This window comes from Oreochromis aureus, linkage group 1, assembly GCF_013358895.1.
Source record: "Oreochromis aureus strain Israel breed Guangdong linkage group 1, ZZ_aureus, whole genome shotgun sequence".
NCBI classification, from domain to species: Eukaryota; Metazoa; Chordata; class Actinopteri; order Cichliformes; family Cichlidae; genus Oreochromis; species Oreochromis aureus.
Genome location: NC_052942.1, coordinates 22,185,085 through 22,204,307, shown reverse-complemented (window position 1 = coordinate 22,204,307; position 19,223 = coordinate 22,185,085). Strand labels below are relative to the sequence as shown.

Here is a 19,223-nt window from a genome sequence, read left to right as displayed (position 1 = left end):
TTATCAGTTCGTGCTTCTCTTTTCCTCTCATTCAGCGGACGCCTTTTATGAAGCCTGTGAGACAATCGGGTGGTTAGGAGAAATGACTTTTTAAAGGTGATCACCTGCATGGTTGCATCAATGTGAGGCTGTAGATGCTGATATCACATATCAGCGGTTTTAGTGCTGAAATAATATTTTCTTTTGAAGTGACACTAAGTTTAAGCTAAGCTAAGGTCAGGACTAATCAACAGTTTTGGGAATGAACTAGTACTAATTCAGCATGGTTTGAGAACTCTGCCCATCTGTATGTGTTTTAAACAAGACCAGAAAGAAGCAAAGACAAAATAAGTTCTTGTAACTTTTTTTATTCCGATCTCACCACAAGGTCTTAGTCTTTGAGTTTTTTCTTCTTCTTCTCATGGATACCTTAGTCGTTCAAATAAACTACTGCTTTCAAGGTGAACAGTAACATTTCCAGCTCAAATTTAAACTAAACATGAGGGGAAAAGTGTTGCTTTTGTTGCTCCAGAATAGCTTGTGTACTTATTGAACCTTGAGGTGAGATTAAATGTTTCTAAAGTCAACATTTAACAGTGCACCCTTCTTTTGGAATTATGTTTCATTGAGCTGATGTTGTATTTTAAAGGCGAGCTTCCATCAGCGTCTCCTTACAGGAGTTGGGGAGTGTGAAAAAAATCCGTTCCAGCTCCAGTCCGTCAAGAGTTGTCACTTGAATGAGTATCAATTAAATCAAAAGATGTATTTGATTTAAAAACAATGTGAGTGTGGATTTCAAGAGAAGTACTCTGGGAAGACCTCTTCAGCCTGTTCTTCTCGTCTCTGCTGGAGGTGGGCAGCTCAGTGCTACGTTATCCACCACTTGCGCGACATACCTGAACTGCAAGCAACACAAGCATCCAAACCGTGCCCATTATTCCTCCCCTGTGGAAGAAAGGAAAAAGCACACAGCTGATTCATGTGTTTATGCAGTTACTGTAGAGTCCACGAGAGCTACACCTAAAATTTGGCAGTGGCGGCCGGAAGGTGAGCCTTCAAAAACCTCCAGCTCCAGATGTCATCACATCAGACTGGTAATAAACACATTATTCTCGAAGCCTTTCCATGATGATCTGACAACAGGGACAACAAGAACTACGATCTGTTTTCAAACAAACATATTTAACATTTGGGAGAAATTTTGTTCATTTAACTAATAATAATTATATCCCTTACTCCTAGTCCTACTGTGGTATAGACACAGATAAGCAACTGACTTTCTAATCCACCATAGTGGATGAGCCAGAGTCATACATATTAGTCTCATCAGTAATTTGTGATGTTTAGTAAAGAATAAGATTAGAATTTTTTTAAATCCCTTTGAGGTCTACATCTTGAGTCTCAGGCAACAAACTAACAAATTTTCTCAATTATTGATATCTTTCCTTTTACATGTCTCTCTGCTGGTCAGCCTCTAAAAGCTTGTTTTAGGACGATAATGACGGATGAGGCACATTTTCTTATTATTGTCAGGTCACGGTAATGCCTGTTAAAGAGAGATTCTCTTGTTCAGTTCATGAAATTTAAAAGCAGACTTCTTTTCTTTGATTTATCAGTGCCAAGCCGATATGACAAACACAACACTATTCTTATATGCTGAAAAACGGCTGTTAAATTAGTGCTGTTTTTCTTTCTTGTTCCCAGCTTTTTCATGCATGCATAACACTGTACAAAGATCTCTTAGATATGTCTTTGTTTTCTCCACTTAGAATCAGTTGAACTTGCAGACTATAAAGAGCAGCCAGGCATGTGCAGATTTCTTTTTAAAAGTCTGTTTTCTTTGACTTGAAGAAGTCGCCACAGAAGAAAGGCATCACCTCATCCACTCATCACTAAGAAAGAGACTTCAAGTTTTATTGCTGTGCAAGTCTATCAGTAATGTTTTTTTTTGGTTTTTTAAAATAATTTTTTAATAATTGTTTGATTTTGCATCACTGTTTCAGGTTCTATTGCAAATTAAATACACAGTAGTGACTGCTAACTTTTGATATGATGAATGTTTTTCTACCTTGATGGTCACATACAGTCAGTATGGTGTACACTTTGTTTTGCTGGGAAACTTTGGGTCCCTTGACTCATATCAGCCACCTAAACTTTGTTGCAAGCCAGTCACATACAAAAAAACAAGGGAACCTTACCCATTGATAACAGCAGCGACCCCAAAGAGTAATACGTAGTGCCTCCAAACTTCCCAAATACTAATCAGACTGTGCTGCAGGATGCAGCCCGATCCATAGAGGAGCCATTGTACAACCCACAGGACATGAATGTGCTACATCCTGGTGCCAGACATCCTGTGTCCATGTCACGATGGGCCAGAGTGATTCTGACAACATGAGGATGACTTCTAATATTAGGCATTATCTTTCAGTGCAACAAAAGAACATTAAACAAACTAAAAATAAAGCAATTAAAGCAATAAATATATATACATGGCAAAATTAAGTCTGACCTATGACACCGTTCCTTATTTTCTGTCACATAGATTCCGAGCATTCACACAATGCTCATATTAAACAAGTCCACCCTTGCCTCTGTATCTGATATCATAAATATGTTTATTAACTCACCTCTGTCTGTGAGCACAGCAGCCTCAGCCACCTGCTGTTCACACCTGTTTGCAATGGGCAGCCAAGATCCAGTGTAAAATACATATTTGAACTGTGAATCATGTTTGCAAAGAACCACCGGTAGGCATAATTCAAAGGAGGGTGCTGGAAATGAGCATAACATGTCACCTTTAAAGAAGCCTGTTGCATTTCAGTGAATATTCATGAATATTCTCAGAGATGTAGAATTTTTTTTGTACTAACCTCTGCCTTTCTTGTATAACTTGAATTAAATCTGGTTTTTGATGTACACAATAATCTCTGTCTCCTCATTAATCAATCTCGAAAGCAAAGTGCTCTCTCATGTCTCTGAAAACTGTAGGTCTCAGAGGTTAAGCTGGCATTGACTGCTCAGTGAAAAATGAAAAAAAGATGCTTGCAAAAAGTAGATAAGTGAACTAAAAAGTCCTTGGCTTTAAAAAGTGTGTTCATCTTTTCAGATAAAGACCGTGTCATTTAAAAAATACACAGGAGTGAAGCCAAAAAATGTTCAATTTAAAAAGACCAAGCGATGTATGCAGTCTTAAAAAAGCTTTTCATAGATATGTTTGAAGCCCTGTGAAAAACTAAGTACTCCTCATGATTCAGTAACTTGTAGAACCACCTTTAGCAAAAACTTGAATCAATCCTTTTCTGTCTGATTTTATCAGTGGAGGAATTCAAGCTCACTCTTCTTTATAAAGTAGCTTCGGTTCTATGAGATTTAAAGGCATTCGTTGAAACACAGCTCTCCCACCGCAGCATTTCAATCACATTGAGGTCTGGACTTTGGCTGGGTCATTGCAACACGCCCAGCCCTTCTGTTGTAGATTTGCTGCTCTGCTCTGGATCATTTGACCCAGTTTTGACTCATTTGACTCTAAAATACTTTGGCATACAGAGAAGTTCGTTGTCAACTGCGAGGTGTCCAGATCACGAGGCTACAAACAAACCCAGAACATTGAAAGTTGGTATGAGGTTGTGCTGATACGTGGTGTTTGGTGCTGTGCATCATGGCCAAACATCTCCACTTTTGTCTTGTTTGTCCCACATTTTTCAAACTAATTGAGACCTGTAGAGTCTGAGATGTAGCTCTTCGGCCTTTTTTTTTTTTTGCAGTTTCTCTGAGCATTGAAATTGAACGTTGACCTTGCGTTGAATTCGCTAAGACGTCCACTCCTGGGAACATTGCGGCATTGTGCTTCACAGACATGCGAATTCTCCAGACCAGCAAACTGCCAAAACATCTGCTTTTACACAGACGGTCACACTTACTGAGGATCAATTAATCAAGTGCATTTAGTTATCACTTAGCCTCTTTATTCCTATGGAAATAGTAAGGTCATACTCGCATCCTTTGAAAGCTTTCTTTTTACATATCTCTATGCGGAATTTTATTCTTCTAAATGTTGCTTCACTAAAAGGTAAAGGGCAAAGACTACGTTCACAACTACTTAGCAATTACTTAGGTATAAGCCACAACAGTAGATGGACACGAGCCATTACACAGGAACAGAAAAGTAATTTAGAGTAAATTGATTTTAGGACAGAGAAGGTCAGTGTGTTGTTGCACAGGAAAAAATGGGGAACTTTTGCTTTGTAGAGGCTTCATTGACAGTCAGAGAATCTTTAATTTGATAGATACTGAACATTCGAGAGGCACCATGACATTATCATTTATGAATAACTTTATAATAATAATATTTTAATCCCATTTTAAAGATGACATTTTTTCTTTGTATAAAACATGTTGAATTAACATACTTTTATTTGAATATTCATAGATTTTGTAAGCACTTTAAACCCCTGCTTTCATAAAAAGAGCTGAACAATTCAGCACAGACAAAAAATAAGAGCTTTATGTGAGCTTGAATTTTAAAGAGTGAAAATGTGAAAATAGTTCGATTGGAGCTCGTGCTGAATGTTACAGGTCCATTGAATGGCTCTTATTATCAGTAATCAGCCCCATAGCTATGGGTCAGAATGGCCCACTGGAGTAATAAAGTGTGTTCAATGTGATTTTTTACACAAACACATTCAATTATACAGATTAGAAGAATCACGATCTCTGGAATTTGCTATGATTTTGTGGTTTGCAGTCTGGTGGTTTGGTTTATATTAGTGAAAATTCAAGTTCTTTGAATTTTTTTCTGCACATTTTGACTTCTTGTTATGACTTTATTATTTCTGTGATTCGTTTCTTTTTGTGTGTTATCGCTGGTTTCTATCTTGGCTTTATTATTCCCACCTCTTCAGTCCACACAGTTCCTCTGGATCATGTATAGTGTCTTTCTTGTTTTTGTGTTTAGTATTTGTCCTTCATTTATTTTGCTCCCCTGCTTTGCTCTCCGGTTTTTATGTGCTCCTTACATTTTTCATGTTTATTTTTATATTTCACTGACGCGTTTGTATTTTTCTTTGGACGTTTTACTGCCATATAAATTAGGCCACTTTTTGATCCTTTCTGATTTGCCCAGGTCTACCTAGCATGAACATCTTACAGTTATATGTTGTTTCTCTCCCTCGTTGAAAATAAAAACATATCACACTTGATAAAAAAATGGCATCGAGATCCTTGTAATGTCATAAAATTCTGTTTGCATGTTGGGTCAACTTTCATATTTAGACTTGAGGTAAGGGAAGAAGATAAACTTCTTGAAACTTGTTGGTTATTTTAGGTTTGACACACTTGTCTATTCTCATGTTTAAATTAAAAGTCTTTGCACATTTCATTTTAACAAAAATCTGAGGGCCATAGAAAAATGTTTATCTTGTGTTTCTGTGTGGATATGTGATACAAAAACAGTTTTTAATTCTAAAGTGAATTTTAAAAAATGAAACAAATTAATTATGAAAAAAAGTGATTTCAAATGTCAAATGTAGGAGATAAAAAATCAGAACTCTCAGAAGTCTATTGGGCAATAAACACATTCAAATAAAGCAAAAACATTTAAAAAGTAAAAGAGTAAAATTATATTTTTGCTCATAAGGATCAGACTGAAAGACCTTAAAGGAGTTGAGTGCTGCTCAATAAGTGTGTTTCATTTCTGCTGCCCCCTAGCGGACAAAAATACAAATACTGCAGCCATAAGTACTGCGAGCACAGAATACACACACACACACACACACAGGCACACACACACTTTTAGCCACACAAAACACTTGAATACAGGACACGGACAATAACACAGGTACTAAGGTCACATAATAAGCCTCAGTGGGTTTTGTCATTAGCAGAAATATGCTCAGTATGTGATTACTTGCTGAAGCTCCAAGGGAGTTGTTTGAGAGAGCTCAATTTAATTATTTTTATGTGATTGTTATAACATCAAAAACAGCTCTGAGGAGTCAAGGTGTATTAACAACACATATTTACTAAATATTTCAATTAAATTTGAAAGAAACCTTTGATAAAATGTTTTTTAAAAAAACCCTACGCTCAGACAAATGTCAGCCAAGATGTCCTCATAAAGGCACAGAACATTTTTTTTCATGAAAAAAAAAAAATCAAATCAAATAGGCAGCTGGGGTGCAGCGCTCTGAAGAGTTGTTTTGTAAAACACAGTCCTGCAGAAGCAGACGTCCCCGCGTCGTTGTTGTGTGCGCATCTCTGAGGAGTGCAATCTGTTTACAAACCTCTCCGAACTTTTTCATTTTCTTTATTAAATGACATTTCCTTAAATGCATAAAGAGCCAAAAAGAAATGAAGTTATACACTAGCAATGATTAGCATTCAAGCAACAGAGCAATCAGAGCCTGAAATTGCACTGAAATTACAGAAGCTGTGAAAGTTGATGAAAAAAACCAGCAAAGCCGGGACGAGATGAATCTAAAAATATAATGCCATTATTTTAGCCCTTTCACGCAAATCATCCTTTTAAACAGTCAAACGCAATTCACCAGACGGAGGAGATGTACGCCAGGCTGCCAGAGTAAATAAACTATCTGAACATTTACATTTCCTCTGAGAAGAAAGTCCACCTCTACAACACAAAGTGGAGCAAACAGCTGTCATCTTAGAAGATTTTCCCCATACTTTCAACATTTTTAATATAGTTATTGAGAAGGAATTCGGAGTAAAATTTAGCCCAAATGAAAATTGATAAGAAGCTGGAGGATTCAAACAGCTACAGCGCGACAAAAGAACTAAAACCTATGGCCTACATATTGTCATATGTAAGAAAACAGACTCATCCAATAAATTTGAAACCTCAGATAAGCAGCATCTTGGGTCCAGTCTGACTTTCCCACAGAAAATAACAGGACACTGAGAGATGCATTTAAGGCAGTGCTTGTTGTCTTAAGCGCGGCGATGCTGCCGTTCAAAGAGGCTCCTCTGTGTCTGTATCCTGCTTCTGCTTCAGCCTGTTTGATGAGACACATAAAAGCCAATAGGAAATGCCCTTTAAAAAAAAATAATGTCTTAAATCACAATCACAGGGCAGGACAAAGTCACATGGTATACACATATTACTGCTCAGTGAGTGGGAAACTTGCAATGTCCTATCTCATATTGCTAGAAGAGTTTAAATAAAATTCAAAATCCAAACTCTGTTTTCATCCTCATATAATTTCTAATCTACAGGCCAAAGCTGAGTTTATACAGGTAGTGTTGAGCCAGTCATCACAGACAAGAAACCAGGGTTGAATAGCTTTTGTATCAATTTTGGAAAAAGAAGGATTTCCATAACTGGAATTGGAGCACTGCACATAATACTCATGAATCTTGAAAAACTACAAGCTGTATATTTCTTTCCTTTTTTTAGGCAAATGTGATCTTCAATCTGTTCAATCTTAAAATCATTCAGACTGTTTCTGGGTCAGTTGTTTAATAAACCTGGAATATAGGACTTTTTTATTTTATTTTTCCTAGTTGAAAGTCTGCAATTCAGAAATTCAGTTTCATCAAATTATGCAAAATAATTTACAGTTCATCAATAAACTGTAAGGAGGAAAACGTAGTGAAAGGCCATTTGCCAAGCCTCAAAATATATAGAGCTAAATGCATCAAAACTTTAATTGCAAGTTGTGAAATTAATTCATTTAATTACAGAACTACAAAGAGGCAGGAATGTTAAGGAATGAAAGGGAAAAATTCAATTAATTGGTGGTTAAAAAAAAAAAAAAAGTTAAAAGAAAACTATGATGCACATAATTAATAATTTTCTCTCTTTTTAATTTTTTTTATTCACCCAATAATCTGCTTTACAGCCAAGAACTGGACATCCTTTTTTCTTTCTCTCTTTAAAATGTATTCACATCCGTGCAAATATTCCACAAATAAGCAGCGTACACTTTATTAACTGAATGTTTTAACCCCCCCCCCAAAAAAAAAAACCCAAAAAAGGTTGAGGCATATCCTTGAACAAATCTTATGGTGCCTCTTCCGAATTTAACTGGTGATCGAAGCATAACACAAACATCCGGGACTGCATTTTTAAAACAGCCTTCAGCAAAACCAAATCCTTCAAATTTTTTTGCCTTTATTTGAACCAAAAAAAAAATCCATCAACCTGCTCAAATTGAGCCTCTGCAGCTTGTCCTTTAATGCGAAATATGCAGCTGGATGTGACGTTTGCTTCAGTTTGTCAGTCGCAGGTTTTAAACAAATTTTGTAATGTGCATGGCCTTTTTGTGCAGACTAGATAGATAGACAGATAGATAGATAGATAGATAGAGAGAGAGAGAGAGAGAGAGAGAGAGAGAGAGAGAGAGAGATAGATAGAGAGAGAGAGATAGACAAAGAAATCAATTTAGTTGAAAATGTGAAGGACTTGATAACATTCCACAAACACAACAATTTACCAGTTTAGAAGGTAAAAGTCTTTTATCGCATAAAACTACAATTTTCTTTCTGTACTAAATTAAAAAACACACACAACATTCTGGAAATTCCTTTAGACGTTCCTTTTTGCCATTCAGTGTGTATTTTTTTCCAATGTTTGATATGATAATTGAATTTATAAAAGTGCAGTATGCTGCACGGAAAATCCTCGCACTTGATGTATACCATCTGCTCTCCACCACTTGAATGATTATGAGAAGACACAAAGCTTAGCTTTTCCTGTATGAATAAGATTTTTGTTTCCTAAATTATTCAAGGCAAATTTCAGTGTTAAAAGCAAATCAGATTAGCGCATTAGAGCAGGGAGGTGCTGGCTTCTGGACTACGTGGGGTTGGGCTGCATAAGCATGCCTCTTCCTCTACTGTGGAAGCAGAAGATGACCACATATCCATCAGCCCTGACACAAATTTTTAAATCTAGCTCTCCAAACCTCTTTGTTCACGTCTGGCCTTTCTGGCGGGCTGATCAAAATGCCATTATTTATTTAATCTCTCTTCTCTCTTCTGTGTTCCTGCACGGCTCATAAGTTGATGTACAATTCATCAAATGCAGTCGACTATGATGAAAAACATAAAAGAAGACCATTAGCTTTACTGATGTGTACAGTGTTAGAAGAACAGGCTTGTCCTCTGTCGAACTTTGAACTATAAGCAACAATATAAACTCACAAGCAGAAACATTTTTTGTCCTGAACAGCTTTATGGAGAGATTGCTCTTCATTATTAAAAACACTGACCGTAAACCAGCAGCATGAACCTCAGCAGCTGGTTCAGCAGTTCCTCAGTGATAGCTGTCTGTGATTAGGGTTCTGTTTTGCATGACTTCATAGTCTTACAAAGAGAGACTTGTGCAAATAGTTACGTTTCTCCTTCACTTTAATTGAATAATCTTTTTAGCCACATAGGCACAAATGAATTCATTTATCACATAAAGTACCTTCACATGCTCCCTTTGTAGTGAGGGTGGTCTACTGACAACTCTATACACTTCTAGTTTGAGCTAAATAATTATAATTATTATTACTATCATCCACGTCCTATGGCAGCTGTTACAGGAACATTGTTTGCAAGGGTTGCATCTGACTAAATAATGTCTCTTAGGTAGATGAGACCAAAATAATACAGATTTCCATAAAGCAAACACATCACATGAGCACAAACACCTCACAGCAGCTGTCAAGCATGGAGGTGGAGGGGTGATGGTGTGGGCTTGTTTTGCAGTCACTGAACCTGGGTACCTTTACTGATCTTTAGAGCGCCACAGGCCCATTTTTACCTCTGATGGCATTTTCTCTGTGATTTTTGTGTTTGTTGCTTTCTCCTTTGAGTTCTTATAGTAAATGACAGCAGATGACAGCAGTGAAAACTAAAAATAGTAAGTCTGTTTTATATTTTTGATAGTTAATCTGGCTGTCGTTGAACTTTACATTACAGCATTGGTTCAGTTCATTGAGGTTTATGTGTAATGCACAGCTATCCTAAGGTCCCACCACAGCATTTCAAACAGGATTTACATAAGCAGTGGTCCACATATTTGCATCTTTTCCACATAGAATGTCCAAGATCCATGTTTATCTCTAGCTACAATGTTATAACTTGTGCTGTCTACTTGCAGCATGTTCTGTCACACTACCTTTGAATATGGGAGTATGCTTTTCCTCTTAATATTTCAATGAGGCAGCACGGTGGAGCGGTTAGCACTGTTGCCTCACAGCAAGAAGGTCATGAGTTTGAATTTGTGATCTGGCCGGGGCTTTCCTCTGTTTTTGTGTAATCAAAAACAAAGACTTGCATGGGTTTAGGTTATGGCATTGGTGTGAATGTGAGTATAAAAGGTTGTCTGTCTCTCTATGTTCGCCTTGCAGCATCCTATCCTCTCGTCCTACAGCTGGGATGGGCACCTGAATTGGATAAGCGGATGAAAATGGATGGAGAGTTCAATAAACCCTGGCATTTTTCTGTTTCAGTGTATCCTACTTTTAACCACTGAAGGGACATTTTTTGTGTGGCAGTTCTCCTTTAAAATATCATTAGCATTTCATGTCATATGTGGACAGTAGATGACAAGAATAAATCATTTCTTTGCAGGTGAAACTCCTGAGTTTGTAGCCAGAGTATGTATATGGTTGAGTCCATGATAAAATGCTACTCAGGGGTAGTTCCAGGTCACAGAATCATATCAGCTGCTCTCACTTTTGGTTGAAGATGCTAGTATAAATTGTGCCTTGGAGTTTCTTTCCAACCTTATCCTCTGACATTTAAGCTGGGATAGTAACAATACATTTCAATAGCCCATTGTTCTGAACCACTATCATCAAAAAAGCCCAGGTCCTAGATGCTGTGCTTTTTCACCAAAAAGCAGAAAATGATCACCCATAATCAGGCATTACACGCCAAGATGTCTTGAACAGGAGCATTTCCAGCCATTAGATGTAATTACACTCCTGTATCTGCCTTTATATACCACAGTATTCATATCAAATAAGCCTCTCTCCACATACTAAGACCATAGTCCTGTCTGTCCTTTATGCACTACAACAGCAGTTCTGGCAGCAGTTAAGAAAAACACCCTAAAAAAGACACGTTTGGTAACGCTGACACTGGCCATGAGTAGTTTATGTCTTTTAGGAGGTTTGTGAACTACGTGTTTGTTATTGATTTGTGCTAGGCCTCCAGAACGGGAGAATTTATAAAATCCTATTCTCCTGTGTTCTCTACCACTATCAGACCTTTTAAATCACAGCACATCTTTCTGTGTTTGGACATGCATATTTGTGTTTAGTATTTTTTGAAAATGCATCCATATTACTATTACGATTTTGTGTTGTTGTGCCTTTTAAAACAATTTTTCTACATTACAAACAAACAAGCATAATTTCAACAGAAATATACATATATATCTATTTGGATAATTCTTTCAAACCCCAACATTTATTTATTTATTCATTTTTTTTGCCAGATGGCAGAAATTTGACAATGCACGAACTGATTGTTTTCGAGAGGCAGGACATAAAGCTTTGCTCTAAAAACATGCACATGTGCGATATCACAAAATCCTCCGCCTCAGATACAATCTGAGTGCACATCTGGTCATAATCACATTTTAAACATTGGTTATGCAACAATCTGTCTTTAATGTCTGTGTCCTGCTGGCAGGACCTTTGAAATGAGCTGCCACAAAGATAAAGAGCTTTGTAGGCTACAAGCAGGTACGCACACTGTTTAATAGTGATAAAAACGCCCAAACAGCTGCGCTGGCATATCCAAGTTGGAACTGCATTAGTGAGGATTTTGTGACAACTTAATTCCAACGAGTGACACATTTCGCTATCACTCTCCTTCACAATCTGTTAGGCCTCTACATACTGTGCACTTGTATGCATGTATGGTATGTTTGCATATGAGGGTGATTTAGTTTCATGGCTTGTGTAGAAACAACTAATTGTTTCGTTCATCGAGCATTTCCAGAGCGATATGATTCTGCTATTGATCCTATCACAGCAGGTGCAGCAGCTGCAGTAAAAGCGAGTTAAATCTGCTGCTTTTACACCGTATGATCAGTAAATGATCTTTATTAAGGGCAAAAAAATCACAGTTTTTCAACATAATAAAAACTTCAAAAATGTCCTACACAAAAAAATATTTGATAAGAAAAGTTACAGAAATTCCTAAAGGAAATAAAGCTTAAGTAAAAGCAGGAGGTTCTTTCATGAAAGTATGTTTTAAAATCAGACTTAAAAGATGACACTGACTCACCGATCTGGCAGATTGTTCCAGAGCCAAGGGGGTATTACAGCTGCAACCCTGGAACAGACAAAAGACATCTGCATGAGGATCTCACAGTATGTACTGACACATACTGTACCAAGACATCAGAGATGTAGCTAGGAGAGACTACATAAAGCTTTAAAAGAAACAGTAAAAAAGTAATTTATTCTTAGACACACATATTGGAAACAAGTGTAAAGAAGCCAAAACTAAATGATTTGGCTCATTCTCTTAGTTGTGGATCAAAGTCTGACAGCTGAAAATACCCTTGGGTCTTTAAACTTTTGGGAATGATGGGACAAAAACAGTTTGTGATGACTGTATGAGCAGAATTTGCAGATGTGACGTGTTCGAGAGAGCAAAACAGGAGGTAAAAAAGCATAGATGTACTGTATGTTATATGTGACTGCAGCAACTGGAGGAACTGTCTGGTGAAATGTTTGATCTAATGTGATGTTGTCGTGCACTTTATAATAAGAACTAAAAACAGTGATGTGATCTGATGTGCTTTTACAATATTTTTACTCTGACTGTAAATAGAAGCCAATCTTGATTCCATCCATTCATCCATCCATCCCATGACCCAAAGCATACTTGAATAGTAACCCAAGCGTTTCTAAAGGCAAGGAAATGGGATATTCTTCAATGGCCAAATTAGCCTCCCAGTTTCAACCCAATAGAGCAACTTTTCAGTTATTAAATGCAAAACTAAATGAGAGACCCACAATCGAGCAAGCAAATGAAGGCGGCTGCAGTAAAGGTCTGGCAGAGCATCGTAAAGAAGGAAGCACAACATATGGGGATGCTCATGGGTTCAGTCATTGACTGTAAGGGATTTTCACTCAAGTATTTTTGTTTTTTGAAAAAGGCTACTTTGTGCTGCTCTCTTGTCCCCGGGGATCACCACAGTGGGTAGTTACGCATGTTTGATGTGGCAGATTTTTATGCTGGGTGCCATTCCTGACACAACCCTGAAGGCAATTTGTGTCTCAAGTATTAAAAACACTAATTATATTTCGTTTTGAGTCTCTGAAAACATTTTTATGTCTAATAATAGTTGTAATTCCTAAACAGTTATTGCAACACTTTGAATTAAACCTTAAAGTCTGAACTTCAGTTAAAACTTTTTTTTAATTTAAAACCCTTTTCCGTTGTGCAGAGGCCAAAATTTCCCCCCAAAAATGTCATTGTCTAAAAATGTATGGACATATCTTTGTTAAATGTGACCGGCTACAATGGCCAATACTTCCTGTACTCCTGCTGTATTACTGGTCTGCAGGGCAGAAATGTATAATACTCCATGCAGTGATTTTCATTTATTAGGTCTACTGATGGTCAACCACAGACCTACCAGCTATTAAAAGGAGTCCTGTTTAATGGCCAGAGTGGTGGGCAACTGGTTCTGTTACTGACATTTATTTTATCTTCCTGTAATAAAATAAATTATCATTGGCAAAAAGTGGCTCTGTGAAAGCATGGCACCCTGCCAGCATGCTTTATGGCCATTATGTCGATTTAGCTCAGTTTAACAGTATTTAATCGACCTTTGAGTTGAAAGCTGTGATTTTTCCTCATGTTCGGTTGTATTCAGTGGATGGTATGACAGAGATAGCATGTTTTTAGGTATCAGTCCCATCTTTGTAACATGGTCGAGATGCACTATTATTTACCATGGTGACAAAAGTGAAGCAGCATCTATAATATGAAAAAAAAAAAAGAAAACCAAGAAACTTTGTAGACACCTTATTTATAACAATTGTGGTTAAATAAATGTAAACCAGGAGTTATCGACTGATAGTTATGATGCACATACACACCGCAAGAGGGGCTGTGCTGGGCCAAAAACAAGCAAAAGAGAAAGGAAAAATCAACAGGCTGCACACCTGCTCTTTAAAAAGGGATGGTGGGTTTGCTTTTTTTGTGGTGCAAAGCTGGAATACCACAGCGTGCAAGTAATTTTTTGTATTTTCTTTTGTCTTAATTGTGAGACTAGTCTTACTCCCATACTAGTGCACATGGATACATTTTAGCACACCGGGTACCAGGGCCCGGTCATTTTTGCCCAGGCGGCCCATCATGATTAAAAACAACAAAGAAAGAAATCATGTACAGATTTCATTTTTGTTTGATTATAGATATTGAAGTAGGTTTGAATCAGGTTGGTACATTTGTTGTGGGTTATTTCTTCGTTGCACTGCAACATGTAACAACAATTAAAAGCTACACTTTAACTATTAGCAATGGCTTTCATTTTACCTGAATGTCCTTGAATCAATCACTCTTCCGAATTACGTCCCCGCAGCTATGTTCTTACGTTAATTTCATCTTCCTCCCTTCTCTACAGCTGGTGCTAGCAGCAGGAGCCTCCTATGACTGTGAGGCCTGGTTACTAGTTGTTGCTGGTACTACTGTTCACGTGCAGCGGCTAACAGCAGCTAACATGTTGGTTAATTTGATACATTTTCTTGCATCTATTTTTAGCTTCTTAGGTTTTCATCTCCACATTTTCACAACTTCTTCCGCACTAAACTTTTCTACAAGTTAGGGGAAGGGCCAGTTGCATTAAGAGACTTGATTGGGCAGTCCAGTCCCAGTAATTAAAATAAGCCAATGGGCTGCTGTCAGTGCTATTATGGCCGGTCCATCGGCCCAGAAGTGCGTCAGCCAACCGGGAAAATGCCTGGTATTCCAGATTATCAGTCCAGCCCTGCTGGATTCCTTTGACTGTATTTTTCAGCATACAGGCCTGATGTTGCGTATTCAATATATTTCAGCCTAAACCATGATTTTTTAAAAACCATAATCTGTGGTGCTTAAACGTACCCAAACAACAGACTACATCCTCTAAGTTCAGTGTCTTATGATTTATACCATATTTTTCAGTTTTTACAGCAGCCACAATAATATTTGTTGACACAAAACACCATATTTATGGACCGTTTAAAAAGTTTGAATAACATCCTTGGAAACTTTAAAATACCCATCCAGATAATTTTCATATTGGCTTACAAGCAATTAGTAAACATGTGATTCATGCTTTCAGTTTGAAAGGATGTCCCATTTTGACTAGTGGGGAACACCATGGTAACCTAAGCTTTGTGGCTATCAGACAGGGGAATAATTAACCAGCTGAAGTCTGAGTCTTTTCATTCAAAAGGGAAGATAATTAATCTCACTGGAGATACTGTGTGGAGTACAGACCATTAAGTAAAGTTCAGACAGTGTAAATGTGTAAATCTGGATTTTTACAAATTAATTCTCTGTACAGAATCTGCAGCTTTCATCTAAAATATAATGGCATCTTTGTTCTGAGAGAAGTACACAAAGATTGGCATGTACATCGTTTTTTTATGCTTACTTTTACACCTTGAAGTACTTTTTAGATATTCAGTTAGCCACGCAGATGACGTCCACATCAAAGAAGATGCCCTATACATGCAATGTACTACAAGTAAAATGTAGAATTGCAAGAGTGGCACAGGCAAAGAGAAAGGACCTTAACATGAAAAAAGAAAAGAGAACAAAAAGGGGGGGGGTCATGTAATTATCTCCATCACTGCATTCATTTCAGTTTGTCACTCATATTTACATATTTGCTTTCTACAGCTTTTACTTTTATCTGTTATTATAAATTCAAACAGATCAGTGAGGAAGTATTTTACGCTGTGCTCATTTTTGTGAGTCATATTTAAATATTTACAAATATGGTGCCATTAGAAGAAAAATAGTAGAGATTGCAAACCCGCAAAATGTAATTATTATTTTAGTCTCTAAAATCTGGTGTCTTAAAATTCTAACCAGAGATAACATCTGCAAAACCCATTTAGATACGAGTCTTACACATAATGCATCAATTTTATTTCACTTAATGTAATTTGGTGCAGTTTTTGATAAGTAATAAAAATAGTACAAAAAATTATAAAACAATACAAATCACAACTAGAACATTTTAACTGTATAAAAGTAGAGACAAATAGACCTAAAGAGAGGAACTTTGAAACAGGGCTATTAAGTATGCTACATCATACAGTAACGAGAGGACTGAATGTTTGCCACAGATGTCTCTGGTTGTGCGTACTCTTTCACATAGATGTATAAAGTATGTATAAAAGCAAATGCAGGCAGTGAAACACAAATGCAGCATAATATTCAGAGACTTTGTTGGTGGAGATCGTAGCTCCCCCGCACCTTTTCATTTAACCAGTAAGTGGCCCTCTCTAGTCCTTCTCTTATCTCTGGATAAAGTGAATCAGTGGGGCTGGCTGAGCAGTCATAGCAGAGAGGCAGGAAAGCACCTGGCCTTACTCGGCTATCTGATTAGAAGAGGTTGCAGGCCAAGCTGAACCAGACCAGGCCAGTCACTGGCAGCAGCAGGGCAGATGTGGAGTAAAATGAACTAAAGCAGGCTCATTCTATTGCACCATGGCCTCCCTTAGAGGGAGCAGGCTCAAATCAAAGCAATGCCACAGCACAGACCAACCTTATCAAGCCAGGAGACAAGAATGAAGGCTGCAGTAGAGAAACTGCAGCTTCACTGGGTCAGAGCACTTGATTGGTGTTCTCTGAAGCATGCTTTTAATGATTAAGAAGTTATTATCTACGGTGTCCCCAAGCTCCCAAATTGGCTTACGAATAAGAGTCCTCTGACAGAAGTATTTCAACTTAAAGTGGCGTGAATGCTGAGAGTGAGAGGGGAGGCATAGGAGAGAGACTTTTGTATGCACACAAACACAACAAGACTTTAGATTGTGTTATGCTTTTTATTTACATTGATAAAAACATGAAAGAAGATTAAAAACAAAGATTACAGATTTTGCATCACTGCAGCCCACGTCATGCACCTGAAATTTCATAATAAAGCATAATACAAAAGCATAATACAAACCTAATTCTTGTGTTCAGTTGAAGCAATGCATAACTGTTACCGCCCCAGGCTTTTTGTGGGGTTTGGTGTGCGTGTGCTTTGTATTTCAGGAGTGTCCTGTGTGATGCAAGAGACTTTTGGAGACTTGTGTTCTGCATTTCTATTTAAACCACACCTTCCGAGGCCTTTTTAATGTGACCATTTCTGCACCACCTCAATGCCACAGCACCCCCATTTGGTCTGTTTCATTTGAGGTTATTATTAGAGATAGACTGATCCAAATATCGTATAGTATAGTATCGATACCAATGCATGATCAATACTAGCGCCATAGGATACTTTGTTTGTAGCCTTGAACTTTAGGATGCAGCCCACCGAACTGTGTTAAATGAAAAAAATATATACCTTGAATATGCACTATGAAAAACGTAATGTTTTTGTGATGACTGTAACATCTATTTTATGTACAGCCTTCAGCACATTTAAACATCAGAAGGTGACCCAATGTCCTTTAGAGACAAACCTGTTTAGATTCCAAGTCTACAAAAACACAACAAAATCCAGTTTGAAATACATGAAAAGCCGAAAAATGTATTTTTCCACTATTGGTATCGGCAATACTGGACCTGTCTTTACTTGGTATAAGATCAGTACCAAAATTTACAGAACCGCACAGCATTAGTTATTATCTTGGTTTGGTTTTTGCACAACTATCATTTGCCAACTCATCCATGCACCGCTTTACCCCACTGACACGGACTTACTGACATCATGATCATCATAATAAACCCTTAGTAATCCCTATTCAATTAGTGGCGTGACTCTGTTCTTTGTTGCGGCCTACAAGCTAACAATGACACATATGCTACACGCAGATATTCTGCACATTTGGAGGCAGCATCTTAACATTACTGAAGATTAATCAATTATTTAAATGATCAACAGTGTAATCACTACAAATGGAAAAACATAAAGAGACACATCCTGCAAGCCATCACTTCTAAAGAAAGCACCAGGCTAATTCATGATCTGGTGTTGAATCCATGATGCTCATTAGTTATTTATAGTAAGGAACACTGCTCTTCACTGGCAATCAAATCAGTACAGAAAGGCCTGAAAACAGAGGCATGTTGTACAGACAGAAAGTGTTTGTTTTTACAGTCTTAATGCAGTCCTGAATGCAAGCATGTTCGTGACACCCATGAGTCCCGTTAACCCATTTCTGTTTCTATTTGGGAATAAAAATGCCCCCTGTTAACCTGACTGTTTGGAAATATGTGCTATAACAAAAAAAAAAAAAGTAAAGAGGGTCCGGTATAAATCCAAAGGTCCTGTTGTGAGGAGCTCCACAGAGTCCAAAGAGTAAAGGTTATTTGGGCCATACAGCAGTTAAATATGACCTCTGAATTGGGACACAAAAAAGGAAAGAGGGGATAAATCTTACTTTTGTTGGATGTATTTATTATCAAAACACTTTGCTGGAATTTAAAATTTAAAAAGCTAGACTAATAGTTACTAAATACAGTAGAATATAGAATTCTACAAAGGATCTTGGCGTGATTAAAAAAGATAACAAATGGGACACAACAGTTTTGCTCTTAAAGAGTTAAAGCTGACAGATGTGTTTTGTGTATTTACACGGGCAAGGACTTTGCACAGCCATCTCTAAGTGAAACATAAATTGAACATGTTACTGAACTCTTTCATCACCTGTTGACACGTTTATCTGCCTTGTCTTATTTGCCACCTGTATGGCACGCTCACGAGGCCACACCCTGTTACACAACCTCTGACTGGCGGTGTGGTGCATAAATAATTTGGTGGGACTTGTGAATGAACTAGTGCTTCACATCACGTGTCAATGAAAGAATTGTACAACTGTATTGTAAATACAGAGGTGAAAACCTCAGGAATTCATATATTCCTTTGGGGTCATGTTTAAAATGCTGCTTCTGAACAATACCAGCTGCATCTTATGACCTCCTGGAGTTACGTGTTGCTGTTTTTTTAAATTTCACTAGCCACTTCTCAGACACGCCTGCCTTTTGATGATTCATAATTTCCGGAGGTTCTTGTTGCGGCTGATTTAATAACAACTGCTTTGAATGTAGCTAAAGCT

The 19,223-nt window shown here is 37.5% G+C and overlaps 1 long non-coding RNA gene across 1 annotated transcript; it reads right to left on the bottom strand.

The window, feature by feature from the left end:
* Positions 1-61: 61 nt before the first annotated feature.
* Positions 62-14,775, bottom strand: LOC120439697. Its single transcript, XR_005612677.1, has 3 exons — positions 14,497-14,775; positions 12,229-12,276; positions 62-924 (listed from the first exon to the last, which is right to left on the bottom strand). It is a non-coding gene; the product is annotated as an uncharacterized LOC120439697 (long non-coding RNA).
* Positions 14,776-19,223: the final 4,448 nt, after the last annotated feature.